The sequence below is a fragment of the Mus caroli genome, unplaced genomic scaffold, assembly GCF_978045245.1.
Source record: "Mus caroli unplaced genomic scaffold, Mus_caroli_1 scaffold_4, whole genome shotgun sequence".
Lineage (NCBI taxonomy): Eukaryota > Metazoa > Chordata > Mammalia > Rodentia > Muridae > Mus > Mus caroli.
The window spans coordinates 54,646,681-54,666,441 of NW_028227259.1; the positions used below are offsets into that span (position 1 = coordinate 54,646,681).

Genomic DNA, 19,761 nt, shown 5'->3' on the forward strand with positions numbered 1-19,761 from the left:
ACTACTGAGTATGCTTTTAAACATTGACTGATATATAACTCGGGCAGTATCCTAATGATGTCTTCAAGGCCATTCACTTCTACCCACAGATACAAATCAATGGCTAAATTATGTTTATATACTCTTGCCTACAATATGACCACTACATTCTCTGTCGTGGGTCATCAAACATGGGCTGTGTGGTACAGTTTACTGTGCATGTCCACTGACTGGGCCACAATGCCCAAAGATTTGACCAGATATTATTCTAAATGTTTTGGTGGCAGTGTTTAAATTGGATGATCAACATTTAAATGAATGGATTGGAGCAAAGCAGGTTACCGTCTCTGGGGTAGGTAAACCTCATCCAGTCTGATGATGGCTGAGGGACATTTCCTTGTAAGTTAAGCTGTGGCTCTCCCCTGCATCTCAAGCCTGACAGCTTACTCTGCAGATTTTGGACTTAGCAGGTCTCTAGAGCAGCATGAGCCAATTAATTACAGACAGATCCAGTAGATGAGAGATTTATAGATAGAAAGAGAGAGAGAAAGAAAGAGAGAAAGATGATAAATGATAGATAAGTAGATAGATAAACAGACAGATGATAAATGATAGATAGATAGATAGATAGATAGATAGATAGATAGATAGATAGATAGATAGATAGATAGATAAATTGATTGATAGATTGATAGGTAGTTGCTCTTGTCTGTTTCTCTAGAGAATTCTGAATAATACAGACTGATTCAGACAATTTTAACATCATTGTCATTGGCAAGGTGTCTCGTTTCTTTAGTTAACAGAACATGTGCTATTATTACAGCAGGTCTGGTAAGTCCCACTCTGCCAATCTTCTATCATTCTGTACTGGTCAGAATCCTGTTGCGAATGACTGAAGACCAGAATCTTGTCACTTCCATGTTGATGGTCAGCCTAAAAGCATAGGATCTACCTTCACTGCTCTTCTTTACCTTATAAAATCTTTAGATCATCACATCTCTGGCAGACAATGTCCTCATAGTAGGTAATTTTACTTCTTTTTCTAGAAGTAGAAAAAAATGTGCAGTTTTTGTTCAAGGTAGTCACTATGTATCAAGGGACCTACTCTTCCATGACTTAGAAGACATTAAGGCAAATATCTTACCTTCAAAGAGTTAGAGTCTAGAATAGCAGATAAAAATGATGGTAACACTTGACATTGACAAAGGACCAGAGATCTCAGCCCCATCCCTGGAACACATTGTTCTATGTGTGTGCACATTCACATTCCGTGTATGTGATTGCAGGCACATGCACACACTGGTATGTGTATGGGGGTCAGAAGACAACCTCAAATATTACCCTTCTAGGTTATTTAACGCAGAATCTCTTATTAGCATCTAGGTACACCTGGGTAGCTGTCCAAGAGCTTCAGGAGACTGGCCTGCCTCTGCCTCCCTTCACCTCACAAGAGGGTAGAGTTTACAGACATATGCGACCAGGTCCAGTTTTATGTAGGTGCCTACTGATCCATCTCCTCAACCCACACTGGAGTGAAACTGAAAAACAGCTGATAGGAAGTTAAACTAACAGTGTTACTTTGGTTAAGTTCAGGATATGTTTGGGATGGAAGAAAGGGTCCTTGCAGGTATGGGAGAAAATTAAAATGTCCCCTAATCTAACATGGCCAGTAGTCTTATAAGAAGAAGAAACATGGGCAGAGGTGCATAGAGCAGCTGTGTTCTACGAGACACAGGGAGGAGGTGGCCACCTTCAGGTTAAGAATCCAAACTGCCAGTATAGCAGATTCCAAGCCTGCACATTACAATCTGATAAACATCAGTGGATCAGGACATCCAGTTTCCCATACTTCGCTACACTGGCCTTAGAAAACTAATGCAGATGTCAAGTGTGAGAAACATGTTGGGCATCAGTTGAAGATGTAGACAAGTGAGAGAGCCACCATCGAGACAATATTATCTTGACCTAATGACTGGCCTTAGGTAAAAGAACACATGGTGTGGGTCAGGTAGGGTTACAGATGCAGTAAGCTAAGGGGTGGCTACGTGCTTTGCCACACATGCATGAAACTTCTTTATGGTAAGTCTTTAAAGACTCTCTGATGGCTGGGCAGTGGTGGTGCATGCCTTTAATTCCAGAGCTTGGGAGGCAGAGGCAGGCGGATTTCTGAGTTTGAGGACAGCCTAGTCTACAGAGTGAGTTTCAGGACAGCCAAGGCTACACAGAGAAACCCTGTCTTGAAAAAATAATTATAATAAAAAGAAATAAAGCAAGGAAGGAAGGAAGGAAGGCTCTCTGAAAGATAAACTCTCCAATCAAGAATTAACGTCCCTTCCTCTTCTCCCTGAATATAGGCTCCCTGGGATTTGCCTGGGATTTGACCAATAGAATGATCTAGAAGTGATCTCTTGTGAGCTCCAATCCAGGCCCCCTGAGACCTCACTCTTCTTGTTCTTCCTAGGAATCCTATGACCAGTACCAGATTACATTTACAGCTAACTTCGGAATGATGGGTACCTGGACTCACAGCTCAGTTAGCCCACTCCCCTGTCAGTAACCAGTCATCTGCTACCATAGGCAAAATTACCCAGCTGCTGGCTGGCTGCAGACACAAGTGATCCAACAACGGACTCCAGCAGAACCACCTAGCTGACCTTGACACATATCCTTGATGTATATTATACACTTCCTCATGGATGCTGTTTTAGACCAAAGTCTTGGGGTGACCTCTAGTATACTGCAAAAAAGCAACAGCATATATATACATACACACACACACACACACACACACACACACACACACACACATATATATATATATATATATATATATATATATATAGAGAGAGAGAGAGAGAGAGAGAGAGAGAGAGTATTTTTGCCTTCTACCCAGATAAGTAATTCAAAAGCAAAGCAATCTGGATGGAAATTCTTTCTTCAACATTCTGTTACAAATGTCTATGAGACTGTTGAGTATCTTGCTGGTTACATAATCCTGAAACACACAGGAGAGAGGGCTTATCTGAAATACAAATCTTAAGCACAGTGAGGTGGCTGATTTCCATGCATGGGGAAGTTCCTCTAAAATATATATATATATATATATATATATATGGACAGAATGAAGAGGGAATCGATTCATAGTGAAACCTCAGAATCAACATTTAAGGTTAGACAAAACGAGAGTCAAGAAGGGAGAGGAGACAAGATGGCAGATAATAGAAATACCACAGAAGAAAAGGGGCAGTTCTCAGCAGAGTCAGATCATTGAGGGGGGAGGGAGGGAGAGAGAGAGAGAGAGAGAGAGAGAGAGAGAGAGAGAGAGAGAGAGAGAGAGAGAGAGAGAGGATGGACACACACACATGGCTGAACCAGGCATGGTGCCTTTTACTTTTTATCCTACCACTAGAGAGTCAAAAACAGGCAGAGCTCTGTGAGTTCCAGGCTACACAGTGCGACCCTGTCTTGAGAAGAAAAAAAAAAAAGACTGGTAAAATTCCAACACTGGTGATATTATGAGGAGGTGGCTCAGTAGATAAAAGAGTGTGCTACAGAAGCCTGATAACCTGATTTTAGATCCTTGGACCAGACATTAAAACAACAACAAAAGCCAAAGACAGTACCTGTACATCTGTCACTCCATTCATCTTAGAGTGAGATGGGGAATAAGGGCACTCCAGGGACAGCTATCCTAGATCCTAGATGGACACACAGTGCAACAGCAGACACAGAAAGACTGTCCCCTGACCTCCACATGCATGCCAAAGCACATGTATGCTCTCTGTCTGTCTGTCTGTCTGTCTGTCTGTCTGTCTGTCTGTCTGATGTGTCTCTGTGTGTGTCTGTCGTCTGTTTGTCTGTCTTTGTCTCTCCTTCTCTCTATCTCTGTCTCTCTCTCACACACACACACACATACACACACACACACCTTGTTCTAAGATTTAAGAAAAAAAAGAGTTCCAACATTTATGAATTAAGACATGAATTGCCATAAGACTAGAAAAGGGTTGAGGGCCAAATTCATATTAGAAGTTACAAAAAAAGGAGGAGGAGGAAGAATAGGATTTAAAATCATAATTGAATATAATTCTTTTTCTAAGTGTAGCACAAACTTATCACTCTGCCTTAATATTATCAGCCTCTTGCTCTAAAAACCTGTGACCTACAGAAGACAGTCAACCTCAGGCATACAGACTAATGTCTTTAAAACGTATGGTCTCCAGTATAAGCTGAGCCTTTCACATCACACAATAAAAGGAAGGAAGACAGCCCTCCCGTGGAAGTGAAAGGCTCCCAGAGGGATTTCTTCAAATAAGAGATTTGGGGGCGGGGCTAGCAAACACATAAGTGGATGCTCACAGTAAGCTATTGGATGGATCACAGGGCCCCCAATAGAGGAGCTAGAGAAAGTATCTAAGAAGCTAAAGAGATCTGCAACCCTGTAGGTGCAACATTATGAACTAACCAGTACCCCAGAGCTCTTGACTCTAGCTGCATACGTATCAAAAGATGGCCTAGTCGGCCATCACTGGAAAGAGAGGCCCATTGGACACGCAAACTTTATATGCCCCAGTACAGGGGAACGCCAGGGCCAAAAAGTGGGAGTGGGTGGGTAAGGGAGTGGGTGGGATGGTATGGGGGACTTTTGGGATAGCATTGGAAATGTAAATGAGGAAAATACCTAATAAAAAGTAAAAAAAAAAAAAAAAAAAAAGAAAAAAGAAAAAAAAAAAAGAGATTTGGGTACACTCTTTCCAAACTTTATTGAATCATTAAGTCATACATTAGATCAAAGTCTAGAAGAAGGAAAGAGATATGTCTACAGCATTGTTGGGAAGGAAAGCCACAATGGTGAGTTGGTGATAAAAGGCCAGAAAACTTGGTTGACCAGGAATCCTTATCGGGAAGGAGCCCAGTGATGGCCAAGGGAGTCAAGAGGAACAGTGTTAAAGGTTACAGATAGAGACAGTGAATGGTACAGAGGTGGAGGACAGCAAATTCTCAATGTTATTCTTTAGAATAACTGGTCTTTATCTAACCCCATAGCTTCTACAATGAAGCAAACAGGATGGTTGGACTGATTGAAGACTGGTTTTTTGTGTGGACAGATATAGGAGGGTAAGAGATTGTGATCTTTGCATCTTGGGCAAGATAGCAGTTTAAGCAGTGGATCCTGAGATTCATCACTCATTACCGGGGAATAGGGACAGTGGGCATTTGAAGATTAGAAAGAAGGGAGAACAAAATAAATGCTCAAGGAAGTACATGGAAATGCTGGGAGGCTGTCATCCGGTTTGGTTCCAGAAGCAGAGGCATTTGGAAGGATGGGGCTAGGGTAGCGTGACTGTGCTGCCTGAAGTGTTGCAACTGTGAGTCTAGGTTACCAGACAGTCCTGCACAGAAGGATGCTAAAGACCACCACCAAGGTGGAAGCTGAGGTAACAGAGGAAACAAGACAAGCAAGTAGCTGAGCTCTCAGGAGCAGGGGAAGCATCCAGAGATGAGAAACTAGCTGGGAAGAGAGTAAGATGTGGCATGTGTATGAGGGTAGCCATACAACTTTCTGTCCTGGAATCTGTGTACACAGATCCTCTAGGCTAGTGGTTCTCAGCCTGTGGGTTGTGATCCCTTTGGGGTCACATATCAGATATCTTGCATATCAGATCTTTATGTTACTACTCCTAACAGTAGCAAAATGGCAGTTATCAAGCAGCAAAAACAATAATGTTATTTATGATTGGGGGTCACCACAACATGAGGAACTGTACTAAAGGGATGAAGCACTGGGAAAGTTGAGAAGCACTGCTCTAGGCCTAAAGAGTGTGAATAAATGAGCAGTCCCTGTCCCCTCCCACTCTGTCCTTTCTTAAGGAAGAATCAGATTGTAGCAAAGGACAGATGTGGAGAAGAGGAGTTAGCTTTGAAAGGACAAGATCCAACAAAGCTGGCAGTGTCAACTGATGACAGAAGAGGAACATGCTGGACAGCAAGCACCAAGACTGTGTCTGCACCACGTGGACACACTTCATTTTGTTTAAAAATTTTATTTTCACAGAAGTATTTATGGTTTGCCATGGTTGGGTCTAGTCCACAGTGGAAACATGATGCATTCCTATATTCTACCAGGGTGGTCTTAGACTTTCCTGGGAATGGCATAAGAACTTGACTGGGAGCCCAGGCCAACTTCTTGATCCCAGTGTAGGAAGCTCAATGACTAGAAAGACATTGTATGTCTCCGCAGGAACTAAGCTGGTAAGTGTGTCAGAGGTAAGGAATGGAGAAGCTCAAGGACCCGCCTGATAACCAGGGTCAAAACTCCACACCACTGGCTTGAATGCCATACCACATGTTTTGGTCCAATAGCTGAGTTTGCAGAATCTATGGCGGAGAAAGATCTTTTTCTGGAATGGATGTGACCCATGGATGGATACAGCAACTGAAAAGGGTTTTGTGCTTGAGTTTTCAATAGATGGAGAATATTCTGGAAAAAGAGAGTGCATTTTAAACCAGCCACCATTTGGTACCCTGGCACAATGCCGCCAGTGGTGAGCTGATTCCTCTTCATGGAGAGACAGCGATCACAAAGTCTTCACACTTTGTATGCTCTTTATCCAAGGCTTTCTACTACTGTGCATAGTCCTAAAGAAGGAATTACGATGTGCATCATCTAGTATTAATTCATGACACCTAAATACCTAATGGTACAGGGAGATTAAGCAAATGGTACTATAATTATGCAATAGAGTATCTAGCAGGCACATATGACACAGAGGGATATGAAGCAGCATATGGAAAATGGGCTTAAAAATCAAGTTATAAAAACATTTACAGGTAATGCCTAGAGAAAAAGTTTGGGTTGATGAAATAAGTTGTCCTCTGTCAGCCATACACACACTATAGTACGTGTACCCACACACTTATACACAACACATAAATAAATAACAACTGGAAATATATGCATTGAAATGTGGACTGTAATTCTCTTTAAGTGTTCAATTAAAAAGTAGTTTTGATTTTCTTTTTTTTTTCTGATTTTTTTCTAAGAAAAATCCAAAACAAAAAAGTTGTCATGAGATACATATCTATAAAGAAAAAAATGTCTTTAATCATTTCTCCAGATATTGTTTTCAACAACGGTACTTGGGAAAACAAAGTTTAAATATATGTTTAGGTTAGCCAGTAAAATAGAGAGACATATTCTCTATAAATTAGAATGCAGATTGAGAGAGAGACAGAGACAGAGACAGACAGAGAGAGAGACAGACAGACAGACAGAGAGACAGAGACGGACAGAGAGACAGACAGACAGACAGACACAGAGAGAGAGAGCTCCTAGATCCAAGAGAAAAAAATCCCACTCTTCAAATAATGTCCTTATGTGGAGGTACTTAAAAGAATCTTCTAGGTACCTTGCCCTTGTAGCTCTTGGTCTTCTTAATTCATAATTGTGTGACCACGAGATGATCATGTCTCTAGGTTGATAGAGTGAGTTCCAAGTTACTTCTCTCATAAATGACCAGTAGAATATTAGTATGCCTTTCGCTGTATTTAATGTTGCAAATGATATGCAATGTCAAAGTGGAGACATACCAAAATACACATGCATGCACACACACATACACACACACACACATCAATATAAAAAAGTTAAGACACATAAATCAATTGACAAAAATCTGTAGCTATTTTTACTCTAAGTATAAAGGACATAAACAAACTAGTAACAACTCACATTCAAACAATGCTTAATATTTATACACTGTTGGGATTTTTATTGCATTTTTTTTGAGATAGGGTCTTTCTGAGAAGCCCTAGCTGGCCAGGAACTTGCTATTAGATCAGGTAGGGACCTTCAAACTTGTAGTGATCCTCCTGCCTCATCTTCCCAACTCCTGGGATTACAAGTTTGATCGCAACTTTCTTAAATATGGTCTATTCTTACATACAAGATAAAAAAAAATTCTCAAAACTCTCTAGAAAGGGAATATTTGAATATTTTCAACCAATCTCACATTACAGAGCAATCTCTAATTACTTTATTTAAGCAACTAAGCGATGCTTGGGGAAGACTCTTTAGCCCGTGATGACCTCAATAAAAGCTACAGGAGGGGATACTTAGAGATGTTGGAACTGATTATACAGACAATGAAGAAACTTAATAAGGCTGACTCCCAGGCCCCACATGACTCCCAGGCCTCACAATGCAAGTGTTAAAATGTCACTGTAAACAGGCACTCTAGCATAACTCCCTGAATAAGTAGCCAGTGTGGTTCTTTAACACATCTTCTGTCTCTGGGTCTGGACTCAAAGCTAACACACCTCTTTTCACAGGCATACCCTTCTTCTATCATGAGAATGACCATGAGAGAGCCAATTACATTTCACAAAAGTGCCCCAAGCAATCTTCATACTGGATTATACTGGTATAGCGAAAGGATAAACAAGACCAAGTTTTTTTGAAAAATAAATATTTATTTGTAATACATGTAAATAATGTTCTTTAGGACCAGTTAAATCGATGGGAATAATCTTTAAATTATTTTTAATGCAGCTATTACTATCAGGGTCAGAAAAATCAATTAGCAATGTAGTCTTACTCCTTAACCCTATAAGGCTTCGGCAAGCATCGCAGAGATGACTCCATTCCTGTTTATGATGTTTTGGACTCCTTTCTTCAAAGCCCTGTAACCCTTTTAGGTTGACATCATGCAAAGCAAGGCGTCAAAGATTTCATTAGCACGGCTGCACGGACCTCAGAGTGTGTCCCCGACTTCTGATACTATTTCACTCTCTAGCTTGGGTGACTAATTTTAATCTCATAAAAAAAAAAAAAAGTTTAGCAACCCATTGAAGTGCAGTGAAACCTCAGAATAAAACTTTACATTTGACTTACTAATTAAACTGTTCTTTTGACGTTGTCAACCAAGCAGATTTCAATGATGCAAAGATCTTAAGTTTCACCCAAGTTTGAAAGCTTGTTTGCTTGCTGACTGGCTGGTGTGAGAAAGGACAATGTGTAAAAGAACTCCCCAGTCTGGCTCACAAGATCCCAACTGTGCCATGTCCTTCCCTTTGCTAAGGAAGAGTGCGTACGACAGGGGTCTACTGATAAATAACTCAATCAACCCAAAGAAGGCTCAAGTTCACACTGAAGAGTGCCTCCCTGTCCATTTCCGTTTAAAAGTTCATGATGACCAGATGAAATAATTAGACCATAGATCCTTATATAGATAGGTAGATATGTGACAGACAGATGACAGCCGGGTGTATACATATATGTGAATAAATGATAAACAAAAGACAACTCAATGCATATATTATTATATGCTTTATATATAGACATGTGTAATGCAGATGGCACTTACCTACCTATGTCTCTATCTCATGTATACATACTATAGGCAAATGAGTGTGTGTGTGTGTGTGTGTGTGTGTGTGTGTGTGTGTGTACATCCTACTAAATTATATATCCTGATAAACAGATGTAACACAAGTACAAGGAAAGTGTGAGATACATTTTATCAGATAAAAAATTTGCCAAGTAACCACCCACTCTGAGACACATCCCTCTTGTGCTTTCCTTCTGACTGGAATGCCCCCTTGTGTCCTGTTTGCACACCTATCCTCTTTGCCCGTATCTTCTATCCTTCAAAGCCCATGGCCTATCGCATGATCTTCTGAATCTTCCAGCAAGAGGGCAGGTACCTCTCTCCTCCATATTGCCGTAGTGACGGTCCTTTCTTTGAACTGGTGGTAGCCTTCATGAGAGTTCAAACATTAACTTGAAAAAGAAGCATGCTTAGCTACAAAGTGGCCCTCCCACTTGTCAACTGGGTGATTTTGGTTTAGGCCACTTCCCTTCTCTGTTCCTCGGCTATTTCGTTTATAATATACAATACTGGTAATAGTGGCCACCCCATAAGACTGTTTTGAAGGGTTGATTGTGGAAATCACTTTAATGGGTTCCCATCCAATATATGGAGCTTGCTGTGACAGGCCAGCATAATTTACTGAGAATCTACTGTGTCCTAAACTCTCCCCTTGTAGGTATATCATAGAAAACTGAATGGCTGAAGTCCTATCTTAACCACACCCTAAGGAGTCCTCAACACACATCTTCCAGGTCTATAGTCTCTCTGAACCTTCACCAACTATGCTGAGGCCCTATGCCCTGCCCTGAGTGAGCCGCCTCCCTGCATTCACCTCACAAGCCCTCCAACTCCCAGAGACTTGTTTCCCATTCCCTCCTGCAGCTCCCTCGGCTTCACACGAGGCATCTTTCTTTCCCAGCATCTGCTCACTCCCGTCATTAGATACACTCTTGTGTGTGTATAATGCACCACTGATTTGTTTCAGACTAAATCGGGGGAATCTAAAAATAAAGAGATGTTGAACATATTTCTTTGCATATTAACTTTAAAGAAATGGATTAATCTTTTAGAAATAATCAAAAATGAATGATCCACTCAGTGTGTAGCAGTTGCCAAAGAGCATGGAGATGTAATCCTCCCCTGACTCTCACTTATCCCCTTACACTCTCTGAGTGTATTAAGCATAGTCTTTACACTTTTTCATTTTAGAAATTAAGAAGTACAAGTGAGCCTATGGGAACCCAACCATGCCCTTCCCTGGGGACAAGTTAATAGAAACACAACTCGTTTGTTCTCCAAGTCACATTCCCATTTTCAAAGATGACATCGCAGAATTGACTCCATCTTCCCAAGCAATGGAACACAGAGATGGAAAGCAACACACATAAGGTGGGTGGGGGATTGTTTTCTTATATCTCAGCCATGTCTCTAGCACACGGATGCTGTCTGCTGCAGGCCAGGCATGGTAAGGGACCAGGAACATGGAGAGCCACGGCTTTCGCTCCAAAGAAGCTCTCTTGGTGGAACGTGCAATGACAGGGACACATAAGGAGTTACAATCAAGAGAGAAAAAGTTAAAGGTGGAAGTGGAAGAGCAGAGAAAGTCAAATCAGAACATGATTGACCTTTGTGACAGGTCGCGTCAAAGGGTCTTCCTTCATTCTGTGATCATCCACACCCATCTTCATTGGGACCACCTCCTCCCTCCCATGCTGCAACCTGAAAATGCCCCAGTCACCAGCTAGCCCTTCGATAGTCATCTGTCACCAAAGCTTGGTGACACGATTCATTGTTTTCCTTCCTGAATGAAAGTAAAAGGAAGTATATATTCGGGGTGTACCATGAAATAATGAGGCACAAAGCAGCTTATGAAACGCAGTCATCCCCTGCCAGTTCCGACTCAGCAGAGGGAGCACTACAGCCAACTGGGTGGGAACAATTACCAAATTGTCAATGGAATTCAATAAACGTTGTTTTAAAAAAGCTAATTATTTGTTACAATAACCAGCTACTCGCGCCACTTTGTATTTGGAGGTTTGTAAACTACTTCCATTTGAAACGTAATTGATTCCATTTTTATCATTTGTTCAAGTTTATGTGGTTGTTCTCCTCCTAAGAGATGATAACATCTATTTTCAGCAAATTATACATTATAATTCCTCATTCAAAAGCTGTAACGGAAAACAAAATGCTAATTTATGCTGTAAACGAAACTACGGAATCATAATCACTCATTGTTAACATTAGGGACAAGCCGCTACTGGAAATAATAAATTGGAATAAGATGTGGTTAAGGTTGTTGCTGGGTCTCCTTCCTTTTCCTTCCTGACTTTTCCCGGCCCGTCCGGTTCCTAACGCTATTCCCCCCCGTCCCCAGAGAGATTTCTTGGGTGTCTTGTCTTCTTCTGGTATAGACCAGACATTGCCTTTATCTTTAGCTATTACCTGCAGCTCGATTTCAAAAGTACAGGAAGGCGAGCTCACAAAGCAATCAGAAGTGCGCTCTACAGAGGGAAGCATATTAGAGCCACACACCTGCTTCTCCACATTTCATTAAGTCTCTGTTCCTACATCTCCCTACACATCAGCCATCTTCCCCCACCTCACCCCAGGCCCCTCTAAAGTCCCTTCTGGCCAAGGGGAGCCTTCTCTCAATGCAAGCTCCCCTTCTGCTTAAGTAAACAACACCAAAGAAATAAACAGTTGCACACAAGCCCAGTTACATTCCATAAATCACATTGATTCTTATTAACCAAAAAAAAAAAAAGAGGGAATGGGGGAGCGATATGGCACCACGTTCTGGAAAAGCACTGGGCTTTGTTTAAATAAGCATCTTTAGGAGAAAAGGTTGTAACATAGGGTAACTGCATTTTCCTCTTTTTTTCCCGTTTTTAAAACATATTATAGTGCAAACAAAATGGGAAGATTTAAATACAAGTATTATATCAAAATAATGTGAATTCTTTGAAGGAACCAAAAAGTCACACCGTCTCGGAGAGTGAGTCACGTTTCTGCTGCCCTTTGATTTAATGCCATCTGCTGCACACGTTTACCTCTTTGCTGGCAAGGTGTGATCATTGATTTCCTATGGTCTCTTGGAAGGAAGTTCTGCTTCCTTGATGATGACTACAAAGGGGAGGTGACCCCATTCTCATTCCCGATGCAAGCCCTGCACTTTCATATTTCCGCTAGGGCCACAGGAACAGTGAAGCCAGCGAGAAACAACCTCTCCGTATTGCTGCTGACATCAAATGTCGTTCCTCCCCTTCCCACAACTACAGTGTGGAAGGACAGGATATAAGGGCCCAACTATGAAAAGGCATGAAAGGTTCATGAGGGACAGGAATATTAGGTGCCCAGCTCCTTACAGAAGACTCCTGGTAAAACAGGGGGTGATGAGAAAAGCAAGTCTCAGCCTGAATGGAAAACACAACCAAACTGATATAAATTCATGTCTAAAAGGGACATGAATGCATACCTAAATGTGTATGCATACAGTGTGTGTGTGTGTGTGTGTGTGTGTGTGAGAGAGAGAGAGAGAGAGAGATTTAATGTATTTGAGTAATTGTAAAATTATTCTATTTGGTTCAGGAATTTGACCAATCTAAAGACTCTCTCTCTGTTTCTCTGACCAGATCAACTATCCAAACCAAATAGAGTAATAAACTCAAGTATCTAGCAAGGCCCATCACCAAGAGGGAAAAAGCATCAGGTGGTTACAGTTGGCTCCACCAAAACAGACAGACAGCTTCACCCCCAAGAATTCTATGTACAATATAAAAGAAAGAAAAGGACGTGGGGGGGGGGGGGTGGGCAGCCAGTAATGTCAATGACCAGTATCCTCAGTACCCATATAAAAGTCTCCAAACTGGGAGGCAGAACCAGGAGGAGGGATCACTGGGGCTTGCTGGCCAGGCAGTCTAGCTGAACTGTGAGCTACAGGTTCAGTGAGTGACCCTGACTCAAAAAAAATAAGGGGAGAGCAGCTGAAGAAAACCTTTGGCATCAACCTCGGGCATCCCACACACATGTGTGCATACCTGCACATACATTTGGGTAAACACACATGAACATGTACATGTGCATACCACACACAAAAAAAAAGTGAAAAGAAAGAGAGGGGGTGAAGATTTGGGCAAGCAAAGGAGAGGTTCACTATTTGTAAAGGCAAACAGACGGCATCCTCAGAGACTTGCAAGGGATGGGTGTGTAGCCTCACACTGCTTTTGTGTTGGAGAGAGGAATGGAGTGGAGACAGTAAGAGGAAGCTGGCCTCTGGCTGCCCAACCAGTCCCCACTACTTGCTCCTAACTAGCACTTAATTCTGTCTTGTTTGCATTCTCTGTAAAATGGGAATAACAAGACAAGGCTCTACCCCATGTTGTTATGGAGACTAAAAGAGCCATACAGGTGTAAAGTGTTTGAAACAGCATTTAAAAAAAAAAAAATAGTAGCCGCAATCAAAATCCTGTGATCTCGTGTTTATAGAAATTTATAAAAGGTGCAGTATATTTTCAAACCAAAGCTACCAGGAGGAAGCTCATCTTACCGGAAGACCACAGCAAACCTATGTATGTCCTAACAAGTCTTTCTTTTTGTTACTGTGCATTGTGTCATGTATGTGTAAACAGACATACATCATACATGGGTGAGTATGCTCACGTGTGCATGCAGAAGCTAAAAGACAGCCTCGGGTATCACGCTCACCAGCACCATCATCACCACTGTCAACACTGTCCCAGAGTTCACTCACTAAGCTGAACTGGCTGTGCTGTGAGCCTCAGGCAGCTTCCTGTCTCTACTTCCACAGTATGCCACCATGCCTGTGATGTTTACGTGGGTGCTGGAAATGGAAGTAGATTCCTCCCAGTTGCAAGCCTTAGGTGCATCTCTATGGATCTAAACACTGTCATCCCTTTAAGAGTTGTGGAATAGTCAGAAAGAAAGCATACATATATTCAATTCTACCTGGTGTTTCCTGCTTTGTCTATTTCTATTCCCAGAACTAATGCCAAGCTTCTCCTACTCCTACCAACAACAAAAAGATAGACAGACGTGTTCAACAACTTACCTACCTATCTCCTGTAATGAGCCTGTATTAAAACTTCTACCTTGCTAGACAAGATGGAGTGCAAAGAGCCCCAAGCACTGAATAACAAAAACTATAGAGCCGAATTCAACAGGAACCCTGCCTGCTCTGCAAAGATGCATCCGGGTTGTTCTTCCAGGGAGGCCATTTTCTATTGAAAGAGGTTGGCGGTGCAGGAGGCAAAAGAAAGTTAAAATGCATAGTCACACCAGATAGTGATGCATCTTCCACAAACTTGGGGGTTAAGCTACCAGGGAATGAAGGAACTGTCCGATCAGGTGAGGAAAGTCAGATGTCAGGCCTCTCTGGGACACCCACGCAATCAGCTAATTGGCTTCATTTTTCACTTTCCACTGATTGATTCTGTATCATACAGACCTGGCCTGCTTCGATCTGGGCTGACATAGTGGCAGCTAATAAGGTGACCCAGGTCCTAAATGCAAGCAGGGAATGGCCAAGGCTGCAGAGGATGGAGCCTGACCGCTTAAACAACTCCAGGGGAGAAGCCCAGGCTGAAAGGCAAAACATAAAAAGAGAAAGCTGAGGGCTGGAAGCTTGCTCTGCTGCCATCCCTAGGCGTGAAACTGTAAATTAAAGCACGGGGCTGCCGTCTGCTGCACTGAGCCAAAGCAGACAGATCTCACAGATACACTTTAATTGGGGGTTTCATTCTAACTGAAACAGGTTCCTCCTCAGCAGATGCTCCCCCCCACACACACACACACTCCACTCCTGCCCACACACACACACACACACACACTTGTGGTTTGTTTTGCACATTGGAAAGCCAATGCAAAAATACCTGCAGCATGGTCTCAAAACAGGATGGAATCTCCCAGTTTCTAAATGGTAACAGATGTAGTTTCGGCTCTAATACACATTAGACTGACTCTCTCTCTCTCTCTCTCTCTCTCTCTCTCTCATTCTCTCTCTCTCTCAAAAAAAAAATCAACAAGCCACCCCCTCCAGCTTCAATAAATGTCACAAAATAACTAAATTCTTTCCCTTCCACGATCCATAGCTGGAGTATTTTTAATGTCTGTTTCTCTGCTTGTTTTTGTTTGCCTGGTTTTTATAAGTGAATAAATGACTTGCTACTTTCCAGATTTTCCATCTCGTCCTATTTTTCAAGCCCGTGTTTATAATGAACGGTGTCATAATCGTGCTTCTTGTGAAAACGAAAGAAATCAAACAGCCTCAGGATTCCAGGAAAGGGGGTTCTTCGTAGACATGCCTGCCTGCTATTGATGTTGTAAAAAGGTTCCTTTTACATGGTATTAGATGTTGAGAGCACATCATATTGATCTAGAAATAAAAAGCTTGATTTTTTTTTAGTACAGCCAACCCTTGCCTTCATAAGCACTTTATAACACTAAGAAGTGGGTTTTATTTTTAATTGAGGTAAACAAATTACACTTGAAGAACGTTGCTATTTTTAGGGAATGAAGGGTTTGTACGCTTTTTTGGCAGCAATTCAGGTAAAATCATGAATAAGTCTCACTCTTTCAAATTTTGGCCCAGGCCTCTCTCCCCAAGTCAACGCTGCCTGAATCCTGGGATAAAATTTGAAACTATTGCCTTTGTTTTCTCCTTGTCCTCCGTAGGAACAGTTGCAAGCAGTTTTCGTAGTCATTTGCCCATGCTCAGATGCTGAAAGGGCAACCTGGAGCTCAGCAAGGCCTAATGCACACGCTGTATAATTCTCCTTCCTTGAAAATGGTGACGGTGGCTGAGCCGGAAACCGCAAGTCTCGGTAAGGCAATGCTCGCCAGCACTTCCCACCGGACAAGCAGAGCTAGGGTAGTGACCGCCCTTTCCTCTAACAATGCTCGTCTTTCGTTTGTTTCTGCACTTTATCTTAAAGTTCATACCGTACCACTGGTGGAAGAAATCAATACTTCAAATCATCTGCTCTCCCCGCCATCCAATTTCTCTGCACTCAGGTTAGCTCGCTCCCAGTACCAGTCTATGAGCTAATCACCCTCCACAGAGCAGCACTAGCTGCTTTTTCAGACATTCTTGCCATTTTCTTAGCAACTCGAGTGCCCCTTTCTAGAAGAAAGATGTTGTCTTTGAGGGAGATGCTTTTTCCTAATCAACTTAAACTAACTTTACCCAAAGAGAAGCCAATAGTTTGCCTCTTTCGAATTGGATCCCTCTTCAAGGTTCTCATCTTTTCCAGGTTTCCCAACCTGACCCTACGAACCTGCCTGGCACCTCTGCCCCGACCCTGACGCCCACCAACTCGGGCTGCCAAGGAGTTTGCACGTGACTGCCTATCTTGCGAAACAAGGCCCTGCCCTCGTCTCTTCCAAGCTCTTCGACTCCTTTCCTGTCTCCTTAAAGATGCTGCGAAGCCTCCCGTGGCTCTAGAGCGGCGTTGCTGAGCGCCTGGCGACACCCACCGGGTCTCCCTTCTCTCTTCTTCCAGACGATTAGCGAGCAGTCGAGTTTCTGCTCCCTGCGGTGTTGGTCGGAGCCACTTGCCCGGAAACTTAGCCTAAAACATTCAGGTCCAGGACTGGGAGGCGCGGCGCTGCCGAGGAATCCCCTACAGCCCCCAGGGCTGGTGGCGGGTGTGTGCTTCAAGCCTCAGGTCCGCGCCTCCGTCCTCAAAGGCGAGCTGGGGTTGGTTTCTGACTCATCGACAGCCACACGCGCGTCATACACCACACACACACACACACACACACACACACACACACACACAGAGGCGCGCTCACGCAGGCTCCTGGAGACTGGAGTTTGCCAAGCCCGAGGGGTCCGTGGCTTTCGGCAAGGACAGGCGTGGAGAGAGTACCCGGAACCTGCCGTGCGGGGTGGGGTAGATGGTAGAAAAGCCTCGGGGCTCTCACAACCTGCAGTCAGTGCGCCCCCTTGACCCCAGCCGTGTCTCTCCAGGGTCCCCAACTCCACCAGCAGCGCAACCACCTCGGCAGCTCCCCGCAAGTTTCCGGTCGCAGGCGGGCCTGCTCTCTCCCGCCGCTCTGCGCCCCGCGACCTGCCGGCTGATCTGGGGGCGGCCCGGCGCCCCATCGCAGCAGCGGCCGGCCGGCTGGCGGGATCTTGTAGCCCCGCTCCCGGGCGGTTGAGGCGGCAGGAGCCTTTTGGATCTCCCGAGCGGTTTATGTATTATTCACTCTGGCGGCCGCGGCGGGATCCGGAGAGCCCAAGCCGAGGAGGCGAGGTCGTCACCTGGCCACTACTACTTTGGCTATTTGTGCCTGGGAGACGTGGGGGGTGACGAGGGAGTAACGAAGTACATTTTTTTCGGTTGTTTAGCTTTAGGGCTTCGGTTTGTTTGTTTATTTATTTTTATTTTTTTCCCCTATACGCGAGCTCACAGGAGCGCGCTGAGATCTGGGCCCCGGAGGGAGCGCGCCAGCGCGGGCAAGCGCGGCGGGCAGCCCCGAGAGCGGCCAGAGGCTGGCGGGCGGGCTCTGGGAGAGAGACGCCGCAGCAGCCTGGAGAGCCGTGCGGGACTGAGCAGTTCCCTTCGGCACCCTCAGCTTCGCGGGCCCGCGCCTTCGGGTGCGCGCTCCACGGGGCCCAAGAACTCCCGGAGCCCTGGCCGGTCCACCGAGTTGGTGCCGCTTTCACCAATGCTCTTCCACCTAGCTTCTGGCCCCAACTTTCCCAAGCCGTACACACACGAGCGCGCGCAGACACACACACACACACACACACACACACACACACAATCTCTCTCTTCCTCCCATCCCTAGACCCCAGCTCCACTTCCCCGTGTAGTTTGAAGATGACAGATGTCTGTAGACTTTCACCAAACAAGCGGTGGGGGCAGCAGACTACAACAGTTATTTAATTAAAAGGAATTTTTTTCCCTCTAATTCTCGCTCCTGGAATAGCTTTGGCACCCCCCCTTCCAGAACCTGAGCACAAGCCTGTCTCTCTCCAGGTAATCAGTGGCCGGAGGACACAGATCTCTTTCCACGCCCCCACTTCCCTCATCCACCTCCAGCTTCCCCTGGCCCCTCAAGCCACACCGATCCACACACCTACAGGCCGGCAGCGGGGAACGTGCAGGACACGATGCAGCCGGACTGCATTGCACAGTCATCAAAGTTAAGTGTGTGTTTGTGGGGTGCTCGTGCGCGCCCGGGGAGGTGCGGGGTCGGGAGGAGTGGAGCCTCCACTCTGCTTACCACCACCCCCATTCCCGCGGGTCAGGGGACGCATCTACTTGAGGTTGCAGCCATTTTAGGGAAAGAGGTGGCTCCGGGCCCCAAGGGAGTGGAGGGAGGGACAACGCGTCGCGGGGGGTCTCACAGCTAGACAGCCCCGGGGCTCAACTGGAGGGCGGGCGAACGCCCGGCGCACAGGGGCGCGGCGCCCGCGGCGACTTGGTGAAGGTTGCGCTCGAGTTCCCTGCTTTTGCCTGGAGTTGTCCGGGGTAACGCGCCAGCTCCTGCCTCTTTCTCGGGTTCCCTTTGGGCTGGGAGGTTTGGGGGTGAGATAGGTGTCCATAGCAAAATGGGCACTGGAGGGACGCGACAGCCCCTGGAGCTGGCGCTATGTATGAGGGGTATAGAGAAGGGGGAACACCTCTGTCGCCGGTTGGCGCTGACCCAGACAGTGCGACCCACTTGGCCCCCCATCCTCCCCACCCCCTCCCGAGAGTCTGTCTACCCGCCTGGTGCCAAGTGAGCGAGCAGCGGGGGGCATGGGGAGACGCCGCCCGGCACTGAGCCACCCCTTACCTGGTTGGAAGGGGTTTCCCAGGAGGAGCCGTAGTTGTAAAAGAAGGAGGAGAGGAAGGTGTCTTCCGACAGCCCGCAGCCCGCCATGCTCTGGATGCAAATAAAACGAGGAAAGAAAAAAAAAACAGGACACACACACACACACAAAGCAACCAAAAATGTTTCCAAATCAAACGAAACCAATAAGGCAGCTGAAATTCTCTCGCAAATAAAGAAAAGGAGGGGGGGAAGGGAATGGCCGAGGGGACGGGAACTCTCGGCGATGCTCCCTCTCCGGCTGAGCAGGGATGCTCGGGCTGCCGCCGCCGCCGCCGCTGCCGCTGCCGCCGCCGCCGCCGCCGCCGCTGCTGCCGCCTTCTCAAGACAGTACCTAGAGAGGTTCGTCCTGACTCCGGCAGCCGCCGCCGCCGCCGCCGCCGCCGCCGCCTGTGCCGGCTGCGTGTATGCGCGCGTGTGTGTGCGTGTGCGTGTGTGCGGTGTGTGCGCGCAGAGCGAGAGACCGCAGGGGAGGCGAGAGGGCGAGAGAACGAGCGAGCCGGGATGCAGGGCGCAGAGGCAGAGCAGGCGGGCGGGCGTGTGCGCGCGAGGCTGGGTGCGTGCGTGC

The 19,761-nt window shown here is 45.3% G+C and overlaps 1 protein-coding gene across 1 annotated transcript in view; it reads right to left on the reverse strand.

Moving 5' to 3' along the window:
* Ppargc1a (PPARG coactivator 1 alpha) overlaps nt 1-19,490 on the reverse strand; it is a 661,563-nt gene extending 642,073 nt beyond the window's left edge. Inside the window, exon 1 of the mRNA XM_021162167.3 lies at nt 19,158-19,490. The gene's annotated coding sequence lies outside the window, so the exon portion shown is untranslated. The remainder of the gene's footprint in view (nt 1-19,157) is intronic.
* Nucleotides 19,491-19,761: the final 271 nt, after the last annotated feature.